This window comes from Lycium barbarum, chromosome 9, assembly GCF_019175385.1.
Source record: "Lycium barbarum isolate Lr01 chromosome 9, ASM1917538v2, whole genome shotgun sequence".
Classification (NCBI taxonomy): Eukaryota; Viridiplantae; Streptophyta; class Magnoliopsida; order Solanales; family Solanaceae; genus Lycium; species Lycium barbarum.
Genome location: NC_083345.1, coordinates 29,932,400 through 29,944,517, shown reverse-complemented (window position 1 = coordinate 29,944,517; position 12,118 = coordinate 29,932,400). Strand labels below are relative to the sequence as shown.

Sequence of the window (12,118 nt, the reverse complement as noted above, 5' to 3'; positions counted from 1 at the left end):
GGTAGTAGTAGCTGGAATGAAATATCTCAGTAAAACATGGGAGTGTTCTGGCTCCGCTCCTGAGCGGTAGTAGTAGCTGGAATGAAATATCTCAGTAAAACATGGGAGTGTTCGAAGAAAAACGACAAACCACACCAAAATCGATAATCCGAGTCATATCGAAAAAATATCCGACTAATGGTTTGGTTTGACTTGATTTGGTATTGAAAAATAAAACCCGAATTAGTTTGGTATTAACTAAAAGAAAGTTAAATCGAAACCATCTAGCTTGACATTACATGTATATATTTTTAAAAATATGTATTAAAATTCATACCGGGACGCTCAACTACAGAAACCATCCATCTTGTAAGGAAACTGGTGGAGCAGTATAGGAAGAGGAAGAGAGAATTACACATGGTATTCATCGACCTAGAAAAGGCTTACGACAAAGTTCCAAGGGAGATATTATAGAGATGCTTAGAGGCTAAAGGTGTACCTGTGGCGTACATTAGGGTGATCAAGGATATGTATAAGGGAGCCAAAACCAAGGTAAGGACAGTAGGAGGAGACTCAGAGCACTTCCTAGTTGTGATGGGGTTGCATCAAGGATCAGCTCTTAGTCCGTTTTTATTTGCTTTGGTGATGGACGGATTGACATGACAAAATCAAGGTGAGGTGCCATGGTGTATGCTTTTCGCAGATGACATAGTCCTGATCAACGAGACTCGTAGCGGAGTTAACGCTAAGCTGGAGGGTTGGAGACAGACTCTGGAGTCTAAAGGGTTCAAGCTGAGTAGGACCAAGACAGAGTACTTAGAATGCAAGTTCAGTGAAGCACCTCATAAGGCTGGCGTGGAAGTGAGGCTTGGTACCCTGGCCACCTAGAAGAAAAGTAGTTTCAAGTATCTTGGGTCTATTATACAAGGTAACGGCGAAATTGACAATGATGTCACACATCGTATTGGGGCAGGGTGGATGAAACGGAGGCTCGCTTCCGGAGTGCTATGTGATAAGAAAGTGTCACCACAACTTAAGGGCAAGTTCTACAAAGTGGTGATTAGATTGAATATGTTGTATGGGGCAGAGTGTTGGCCAGTTAAGATCTCTCACGTTCAAAAGATGAAAGTTGCTGAGATGAGAATGTTGAGATTGATGTGTGGGCACACCAGGAGTGACGGGATTAAGAATGAGGATATCCGGGACAAGGTGGGAGTGGCCTCGATGGAAGACAAGATGCGGAAAGCGAGACAGAGATGGTTTGGGCATGTGAAGAGAAGAGACACAGATGCCCCAGTGCGGAGGTGTGAGAGGTTGGCCATGGATGGTTTCAGAAGGGGTAGGGGTAGGGCGAAGAAGTACTGGGGAGAGGTGATTAGACATGACATGGCGCAGTTACAGCTTACCGAGGACATGACCTTAGATAGGAAGGTATGGAGGACCCAGATTAGGGTAGAACGCTAGCAGATAGTCTCATTTATCCTTTTATATTTATAGTCGCATTATCGCGCTATAATTTCTTGTGTTTTGATTTCTGCTACTATCTATTATTTCCTGTACTTTGATTATCTTATTTTATCTGTGATAGATACTGTCCCTTTGCAAACTGCTTCATCATGGCTTAGTCGCTTTCGATATTTTTATTTCCATATCGCTTTGAATTTCTTTGCCTTATCTGACCTCGTTTTATGCTTTCTATTGAACTGAGAGTCTTTCAGAAACAACTGTTCTACCTTTGTAGGAGTAAGGTCTGCGTACACTCTACCCTGCCAGACCCCATGTTGTGGGATTTCACTGGGTTGTTGTTGTTGTTGTTGTTGTTGTTGTTGTTGTTGTTGTATGTATTAGAATTTAATTTAGGCTTAATGTATATGCCGCCCCCTAAACTTGTCCATTTTTTTCATTTTGACACCTCAACTAAGTGTTGTTCCTATTGACCCTCTGAACTCGTTCTCAAGTGTGTCTATCAAACCCCCTAAATCTGATTTTTAGTAGAACCAAAAATTAAATTGGGAAAATGAAGGTGGAGTAATATTTTAAACATGTGGTAAGCTATTTTTTAGGTCATGATGTATCGGTTTCTGCTGGTTCTGCTCTTCCACTGCCAGCTTAATTAAGAATTACTCTTTTTTCCCTCTCAATTGCTGTTAATCTTAGCTAAAAGATGGCATAATTAAATTAGAATATAATATATTAGCATGTTGCTACATTGAAGATGGAATACTATGTAAGTCGGATTGTGTTTAATAGACACACTTGAGGACGAGTTCAGGAGTTCAATAGGAATAATACTTAATTGAGGTGTCAAAATAGAAAAAAGAGGCAAGTTTAGGGGGTTGTATATGCATTAAGCCTTTAATTTATAAATAAAACTTAAAGGCTTTCATATATTTTGTATTTTAACATTCAGGTTTGGATCCAATTGTCCAAAAGTGTTGTAGCCCATATCAGTAATTCAACTAAGGCCCAATCCAAAACTAAATGAAAACAGAGGAAACACAAGGAAATCCTCCAGCTCTCCTTGCTTATCTCTTATCTTATACTTTATCAAGTCAGGCAGAACATCCAATTCCATTTCCCCCTCCCGCGAGAGATATGACGGACTCGGGATAGCTTACACGTGTCCCATTAATTATTTAATGGACCGTAGTCAATTTATTAACCTAATAACATTTAACTATGGTTACCAACATTTTCTCTCCTGCCCCCTTCAAACAAAGAGTCCGGAACCAAAATACCCTAAAAAAAATATTTTGAACCAAAATATCCCAACAAAAAAAAAAAAATTACCAAAGTACCTTTAGCGCAGTATTTTACTGTGCTATAGCACTTCACGGAGACGGAGCCGTTAAGTGCTATAACGCAGTAAAATACTGCGCTATCCTAAAGATTCTCTCACCTATAGCGCAGTATTTTACTGCGTTATAGGAGTTTGTCTCTCTCCTATAGCGCAGTAAAATACTGCGCTATACTACTTCACTATAACCCGATCGGGTTCTACCACTGGTCCCCTCCAGTGGCAAAAAAAAATTCAAAACGCCATTGGAGGCGAGCCAAGGTGGTCCCCACGTCTTAAAAACGTCGTTTTCTATTAAATTTCATCCGGAAAGTGTAGATTCTCGGTATATTCAAGTCAAGGAGCAAGATTCTAAGTTCGAATTTTGACAAAAAAGCGGCGTACAACTCGATTAAAATAACTCTACAAAAAATCTTCGATTAAGGTTTTCTACTATGAACTTTTGTTATTATTTTGTTATATACATTATATTGCATGCATGTTTAACATTTAAGCGTCGTTAATTTCCAAAAAAAAATGCATAAATTTCATTTTTTTTTTGGGTTGATCGGGCTGGGCAGTGGCCTCAGCCACTGTTCCGGTTTTTTTTTTTTCGTTTAATTCATTATTTGTTAAATGTTTATGAATTGTTAATTTGTTTAATGTTTATGAATTGTTAATTTGTTATATGTTTATGAGTTGTTAATTTGGTTAATTATTTATGAATTGTTAATTTGTTATATGTTTATGAGTTGTTAATTTGGTTAATTATTTATGAATTGTTAATTTGTTATATGTTTATGAGTTGTTAATTTGGTTAATTATTTATGAATTGTTAATGAATTATTATTTTGTTAATTGAGTATTTGTTAAACATTCTTTATGAATTGAAAGAAGTTGATTGGTAATGAATTATTATGTTGTTAACACTTTGTTTGGATGATTATTATGTATTGTTTTGACATTTATCGTATTGTGTTGTATTGTATAGGACCAAATCAGTGGTTACATAAAATAGAACCTTTCGTCGTTACATAACAATAAAATTAAAGTAGCAATCAAAGCAAACATTTTATTTAAATTAACAACATAATATAATACAATAGGTAACAACCATCCAAACAAGTTGTAAACGATTATGAAATGTTAATCTATATAATTTTAAAAGCGTGAATATATATGTTAAATAAAAAAAGATTATCTTAAAAAGAATAGTTAAAGTTCTTCTTTTCATAAATACATAAGCTAACGAAAAAAATGTAAAGTTTATAGGAAAATATGTGGTCGACGAATATACTCTTAGTTTAATTTTAACGTAGTTGTGTTGGCTATTTGGTCAACTAAAAATATATCACATATTCAAAATGGAGTTCCAAACAAATATTACTGCTGAATTTCGATTAGTTAATATAATTTATCTTTCATTTCAAGAATAATGACTAATTTAGTTTGTACAGACCGGACTCTTTCATGGATCCGAATATTCCCCCTGGGCCCGATGTTCCCCCAGCGCCCGATGCTCACCCGGGGCCCGCTAAACACCCGGGGCCCGCTGATAGATCAGTATTGTCTTTGCAAGACAATCATAGGTCAGAGTTATTATGGGCCGGTACTATAGGGATATCTACTAGGCTCCGTCCTCGTAGGCTGCAGAGAGCATGGGCTCTTTTACGCGAGCACCCCCCACACCCTCGCGTGTTGGAGATATTGTTTCGGGGCGGCATCTACCGTTGCGTGTCCGTTGGTCGGGTACAACATGATTGGGCGCTCATCACGGCCATGGTTGAGCGGTGGAGGCCAGAGACACATACCTTCCATCTTCGCATTGGTGAGGCCACGATTACGCTTCAGGATGTAGAGGTCCTCTTTGGATTGCGAGTAGATGGAGAGCCACTGTACACTCGGTACAAGCCTCCTCCTGGTAGGACATGGGTGACGGAGTTGACTAGGCTCACCCACTTCGTGCCTGATGCCGCGGCCCAGATCTCAGGACAGAGTTGAGTTCAGCTTAGCGCACTCTGCACTTATTTGGAGGGTCTGAATCCGGTTGACGACGGCACCCGCAGGACGATGTTGATCATCATGCCCGTTTGTACCTGCTTATTATATTCGGGGGCATCTTGTTCCCGAATTCATCGAGTGCCTTTGTCAGTTTACGTTACTTGGTTTTCTTTGAGCATCTGGACCGCTTGGGAGACTACAGCTGGGGCGGTGCTATTTTGGCGTATCTTTACAGATGCTGTGCCGAGCGTCTATTGGTGCTGTCAGAGATGTGTGTGAATTTTTTGCTCTTCTCCAGGTAATATTTTAAGTGTGCGTTCCTTTAATGTCAACAAACCTCTTGAAAGGACGACTAAAAAATCGTATTTTCTAATATCGCTTACAGTTATGGGCGTGGGAGAGGATGCTGCCTTTTCAGCCCGTACCTAGGCATCACCTCGAGATTGACATGCCTTATGCGAGGAGGTGGACAACGGGTTTTGACCGGGATGTCGATACGTACCATAGTATTCTTCCATTCCGGGACCAGCTTGATCACATGACGGACGATGCGGTAAAACTATTTAAATTTACATTAATAATTTAATTAAACGTCTTTTCTACTTGGTGATCACTGATTTGTATTTATATGTTATGCAACTATTTATATGAACGCCGCACGCTACTATATTAGATGGTTTGCCCCCCTTTTGTAGGGCAGGTCAGGGGGTTTGGAGGTCGCGGTGTCCATTGATACACCTGGACATCGTAGAGGATCACATGCCTAAGCGTGTCTTACGACAGTTTGGGCATACACAGAGTATACCCCCTGATGTCCGTCATGAGCTCTGACACTACCAGCGGGACGATCGGGCTGCCGTTGATGACGATTTTTTGGCTTTCATGGATGTCCAGCTCCACCGTTGGGAGAACAGGTTGGGCACTTTAGCGGTGGTCGGCCATTTGACTCCCATTGAGCAGTACATGCGCTGGTATCATCATATCACACGCCGATTGATCGGCAACCCAGCTCTGCGTCCCCCTAGGGATGTAGGATACTCAGCACTCGCGGGGCAGTACGAGGCATTGGTAAGTTTATCGTATTTAGATTTATCTAATTTCATTAATTGTTACGTTTTAAAAATAAACTTTTTTTGTTTCTGTTAAACACAAATGCAGCTGGTGGCCGTACAGCGTTTATGCATCTTGGGGTTAGAGCATATGCCTTACCCTGGGCTTGCGGGGCTTGCCGCGGAGATGGTTAGGATTTCCGAGGATGGTATCCCGCAGGCAGTCGAGATTAGGCACATGGCGGAGCCTGTTCCGGAGTCTGAGTATCAGGCAGCACCGGGTGCTCCCAAAGGAGGAGGTCGTGCTGGTAGAGGACGCCGTGCTGCCGGAAGACGTCGTGCGCGTAGAGGACGCGGCGCTGCTGCTAGAGGACCTGGTGGTGGAGGACACCATCTAGTAAATGAGACGGATGAGGCTGATCCCATTCCAGAGGGTGTTCACGGTCTAGTCCATCTGCAGCCCTTCCAGGCCGGTGGCAGCTCACTTGGGGACTCACCTACGTTTACGTCGGCGCTCCTACTTGCTGAGATACTCGGGTCTTCATCACAGCCGAGTCAGGATGCATACATGGAGGAGCGTGATAACGTTGATTGGGCGGCGTTACGCGCTTCATTAGCTGATGAGCGGCTTGTGAGGAATTTAAAGGGATCCTGAATTCTTGACTTCGATGAGTTTTTGATCCTGGTTAGTATTTAAAATACTTATTTGTTCATTTAAATTATTTATTTTAAATATATATATGTTACTCATTATTTAGTACTATTTTATATTTTAGGATTCGGCGCCAACGGGTCCATCAGAGCCACCCACTCAGGCATTTTCTCATGGGCCTGCCGAGCCAACGATGTCTTCCCATGTGACTGTCGAGCCACATGTAAGCTTTTAATTAAAATTAGTTTTATTCAATATAAGGTAAATATTTAATATACATATTGATCATTAAAAGTACTTATTATTTTATTTTTTTCATATTTTAGGATTCGGCGCCAGTGGGTCCACAGGAGCTACCCATTCCGGAGCATTCTCATCAGCCTGCCGAGGCAGAGGTGTCTTCTCATGAGACTACCGAGGCGCATGTAAGTTTTTTACTTAAAACTAATTTTATTCAATATAAGGTAAATATTTATTTAATTTTTATAACCTTTACTTGGACTTCGAACAGCATGTCGTCCAGGAGACTACCTCATATTCACCACCACACCCATCTCAGGAGCCTACAGACCCATCTCAGGAGCCTACTCAAACGCCCGTTGACACACATTTTTAATTAAATAAATAACGTTAATGTATTCAATATAAATAAAAAATGGTACCAATATTTATATACTTTTCAGGTTCATCCTTCGGCGCCTGCGGTGGCGACTCCCGACGAGGAAGAGGTCGAGTTTCCAGACCCAGCTCAGCCTGAGGTTCTGAGCATGCCAGCGGGAACAGATCCCAAGAAGAAGCACGTTCTAGTTAAGGGTGCAAGGGCTAGGGGAAGAGGAGATGATCATGGCTTGGAGCGCCCGGTTATTAAGAGGAAAAAGGGCGATGGAGACGATGGCGAGGGCGGTGGGGATGGTATGAGCCTTAGGCCTAGGGATAGTCTCCGGCATACTACATGTGGGACCCATCCTCGATAGTGTATATACATTAGTGTTGTACAATTTATCGTAAATATTATCTATTTTTTGCACATTTATAAATATTATCTTAGTCTTTATTATTGTTTATAGTTTCACATCCTAAATTGATAATAAAAAAAACGTGACACATTCGAAATAAAGTTAAGCATTAATTTAAAACTAAGACGAAACCCTAAAAGATAAATAACTTAAAGCTAATGACTGCAAGTCTTCAAACAAAAAAGGACTTCGAGCACTTTTCAACCACTAAAATGACAATCCAAAGTATTGCGTATTCTTGATGTGTTGAGCCTGTTTTATTAATTGTACAAATATAACTAGAGTTCTATATAAAATATTGAAGTTCCGGAATCTCAAAGCATGATTAATATACGGCTAAATTATGTAAAAAAGATAAACTACGTAAAGAGGAGTGAAAATGTGATGTTATTGAAAATGACGGACTCCTCTAACGCAGTAAAATACTGCGCTATAGGTGAGAGAAAGTTTTGGATAGCGCAGTATTTTACTGTGTTATAGCACTTAACGGCTCCGTCTCCGTGAAGTGCTATATCGCAGTAAAATACTGCGCTAAAGGTACTTTGGTAATTTGTTTTTTTTGGAAATTTTGGTTCAAAATGTTTTTTGTTTTTAGCATTTTGGTTCCGGACTCTTCAAACAAACGCCCATTTTTTATCTTCTCTCCAAAAGCCATACACAGATGCAGATGCTAATAACAAAATTATTCCCTCTTTTTTTTTTTTTTTGCCACTATTTTAACACCCACACGAAGAAGAAAAAAACATATTTCGTCTGAATACTCTTAATTAGAAGAGGAGAACAAAATGCATTGGGTTATAAATTTTCAGAAATTCAAGCAATGAGAGTAAATAACTATTAATTTTGATTGAAATGGTGATCAACAAGTGTTGTTGTCTTCTTCCAGAGAAATAACTTCTTAATTTGGGGTTTGCCCATGAAAGGACCTAAATAGGGCATGAAAATTGGGAAGAAGAAAAAATGGTGGTTGCACTTGGATGCAGAATTTGGACTTTTATGGAATCCATTTTTTTTGTTTCTTCTTGGGTTTTCCTTTTCTATTGTTGTTTCATTTGAGGCTAATCTCTACATTTTAGTACTTCTCTTTTGATATCTCCCTATTTGTCCCCATCTACATAGTACACTTAAGAGTTACATTATTATGAAATTTTAGTTTTCACAAGTAAAGGTTGGTACAGTTTTATCTACTTAGTCTGTTTTCTCTTGAGATTTGGGAGGGAAGAACAGGCTCTTTTGGTGATACAGAAAGAGAAGAGGAAGAGAGAGGAGAGATAATTGTTGGTAACCATAGTTAATGTTATTAGGTTAATAAATTAAATTTGGTCCATTAGATAATTAACGGGACACGTGTAAGCTATCCAGGCTGCACTGGAGCAAGTGTGGCATTTTCTAGTATTCACAGATCATGCAAAAATTATTGTAAGATGTTTCACGTTCAACTATAAACAAAACCCCGAAAACTATCGAGAAAAACCGAAATTATAAATCCGATTTTTGTTGTTTTGATTGTTTTGGTTTATAAATTTAAAATTCCGATATAATTGATTTACTTTGGTAAATGAAAAAAATCGAACCAGCCCGGCTTATGTACACTTAAACATATAGTAATAATTTTTATTTGATTTTAAGGGTAAAAAATTGTTCAAAATTCAATTTTTTTGGGCACATTGAAAAATGCTAAATAAACTTAAAGTCTTTCATAAGCTACCTAAACCAGCCAAGAGAATAAACTCCACTTCCTTGGGCGTAGCTTCACACATTAACAAATCTTTTGCATGTTTGTAACCTTCGTTCTTCCAAAATTCGGTACATTGGTTTCCCTCCCTCCAAATATGTGTAATAATGACTTCGTTTGTGAAGGTAGACTCGTTTAATCCTGAAAAAACATTTCACACAGGACAGTTTCTAGCACAAATTAAATCAGATTGAGTATTCGCTCATGCTCGTACCACTGTATCCTTGAGTTCAAAATTCAATCAGTACAACACACAACCAAGGGAAGAGCTAATTCCCAAAAAATTCACAAACGGGCCGGGTGCTTTTGTGGTTCAAACCATAAGACATGCAAAAAAGTTCATAGAGCACTGAACAAGCAGCTGCCAGGAACAAGAACATTTGCCGGAGGACGGAGGTCCATGCACTGGCCAATTCACATGAGATGCTTCTCAAATTACAGCCAAAAGATCTAGCATTTTCTTTTGGGACAAGTAATATAGCAGTTTTTGGAACTTGCAGTAACAAGAAGGCTGAGTTTGGCAATCCTGAAAGGGCTTAGATGGTTTGTCCATCAATGCACACTCTGAAGTCTTAATAGAATCTGGCTCTCTTCTGCTGGTTAATATGATGCAATGGTCACACCAAGTCTCAAGGTTATATGACTATATATATTCAGGATATCAGGCATCTCATTACTCAAGGAAGATATCATGTGCAACATTGCATCAGAGAGGCAAATTTTGCAGCTGATACTTTAGCTAACATGGGCCTCGAATGACAGAATGGAAGTTTCTTCACTGAAGCTATTTCATTGAATTCAAATGTTAAAAGTTTCCCTGAAGAACGACCAACGAGGCCATATCCACTTCAGGAACAGATCGAAAAAAGGCCTTCACTTATGATAATGACTAACCTTTTTCATATATGGTTTGGTTTGCAATTTTACTTTAGTACAGATTGCTCAACATGTAACAGAAGGGAGGAGTCCTCCTTTACTAGATTTAGACTATGGTTTTGCTGCAGGAAAAATCTACTAAACTCTACATATCATCTTGGAGGCTAAGGTCCTCCTCCGTGTATATTTTTGGGAAATGATATAGAGGGGTAGGAGTCAACCAAACCCACCTTCATCTCAGGCAAGTGTAGCCTGGATGAATGGTTTCATGATCAAAACATCAATAGATCTAACTGGAATTCTCCACCTTTGTGAAAAGCACTAAAATGAATGCTCCCAGTTCAATACACCTTTAGATTTTGACAATGGATGACAATGACCTTACAAAAGCCAACTCATGATGCCTAAACTAACCTCGGCTTCTTGAAAAGAAATGCAAGGTAACACATTTTGCAATAAATTCTAGGACAAGAGTACGTTTAAACTGAATCAGTCATACTTCAATTGATCAGGAGTAACTGGTCGATTGAGGGGAATGATAGACTTCTTTTGAACGTCTTACGGTAAAGCCTTTTTCATATCTGAAATAGTAAAGAGGAAACAAGGGTCAGCGCGATGACATCATAAAGCAGAATAGCAACTATCTGAAAGTTGCACGCAGCAACTTACCCAACCCATCCTCCTCTCCAGAGTAATAACGCAAGACTCGCCTATAAATTACATAACCAAGCTGAAGAAAAGGAACATAGTCAGAACAACTACAAGGAAAAATAAGAGTCTTCATTGCAGTTGAAGTCACACAACAAAATTAGCATTAAAAATGGTACAACGCCTTCTCATACATCTTTATAGCTGGTGTCATTGATGCTCTTACAAACAGCTATACAAAGTAAGCCTTTTGCTACAACAACAAAAGCTCATTTTAGTGCTAAGTTTGGACAGAAAACCAAACAGAATAAGAAGGCTGGATCGAACTAATACCAGCCACAAAGATATCTGCAATTACCATACTCAACTTCACACAAAATGACTGATGAACCCAATTGACCAGTCGATAAGTTAAACGTAAAAATAAATCTAAAGCCTAAACTCCACAAAGTGTTCCATAATCTCTGCCAAGTATAAATAATCTCATTCTATTCTCCTTCACCTTCAGCTTTGTGTCATCATTAAAAGGACTGATAAACCTATTTATCTAGTGCTTAAGTTAAATTTAGTACAAATGAAAAAAAAAAATGAAAACAAGACAAGGAAAAAGCAGAGCTCCACCAGTTAATACAAATCCCATTCTATTCTCTTCACATTGACTTTTATGAAAATACACAACCTGATTAATTCTGGAAAAGGAAACTAGGAATGATGCTTCCAGTTTCCATAAAAACAGAAGCGCAAGGGGAAGTGCTCCAGATCATCAAGCTTTGAGTCAAAAGAGCAAAAGGAAAGACAAGTATCTCCCTGCACCAAAACCTACCACCTATTAATACTTGCCCCTAAAGTTACGCCACTACAATGCATTTACTAATCAGTCACATCTCCATGTAACAGTTACACCCACTACTTAATTTTTATGAAGATACATTCCATCAAAATTTAAAGACAACCTGTGAGGAAAACAAGAATGTGAAAAAGTTTTTCACAGTGTGAATCGGAAGAGAAATGAGAGTGAACTCAGCTTGATTATTCCCTCAAGCTATTGGGTTTAAATAGCTAAGTTTACATGTCCAAAAAGGAAAGGAAATCAATACAAATCAATTACATAATATTCTATCTAATATATTTAGATATACGCTAGAACCTTCACAGATTCTTCCTACCATCCTTCTATATCTTCCAGGATCACTAAGAGGCTCCCCCTGACTTGGTAGGAGCTTAACATTTGGATCCATTGGAGAATCAATAGGCTTACAATCTGTCATCCCTGTTTCCTCAAGAATATCAAGTGCATACTTCCTCCGTGAAATGACAATTCCTGTTTTGGATTGAGCAACCTCAATGCCCAAGAAGTACCTCAATCGACCAAGATCCTTAGTCTGA

General features: G+C 39.0%; 1 long non-coding RNA gene across 1 annotated transcript; it reads right to left on the bottom strand.

Annotated features, from left to right (window-relative positions):
• Window positions 1–10,348: 10,348 nt before the first annotated feature.
• LOC132610339 (uncharacterized) lies at window positions 10,349–11,886 on the bottom strand. The gene is made up of 3 exons (XR_009571119.1): window positions 10,927–11,886; window positions 10,754–10,814; window positions 10,349–10,665 (listed from the first exon to the last, which is right to left on the bottom strand). It is a non-coding gene; the product is annotated as an uncharacterized LOC132610339 (long non-coding RNA).
• Between the last annotated feature and the right edge of the window lie 232 nt (window positions 11,887–12,118).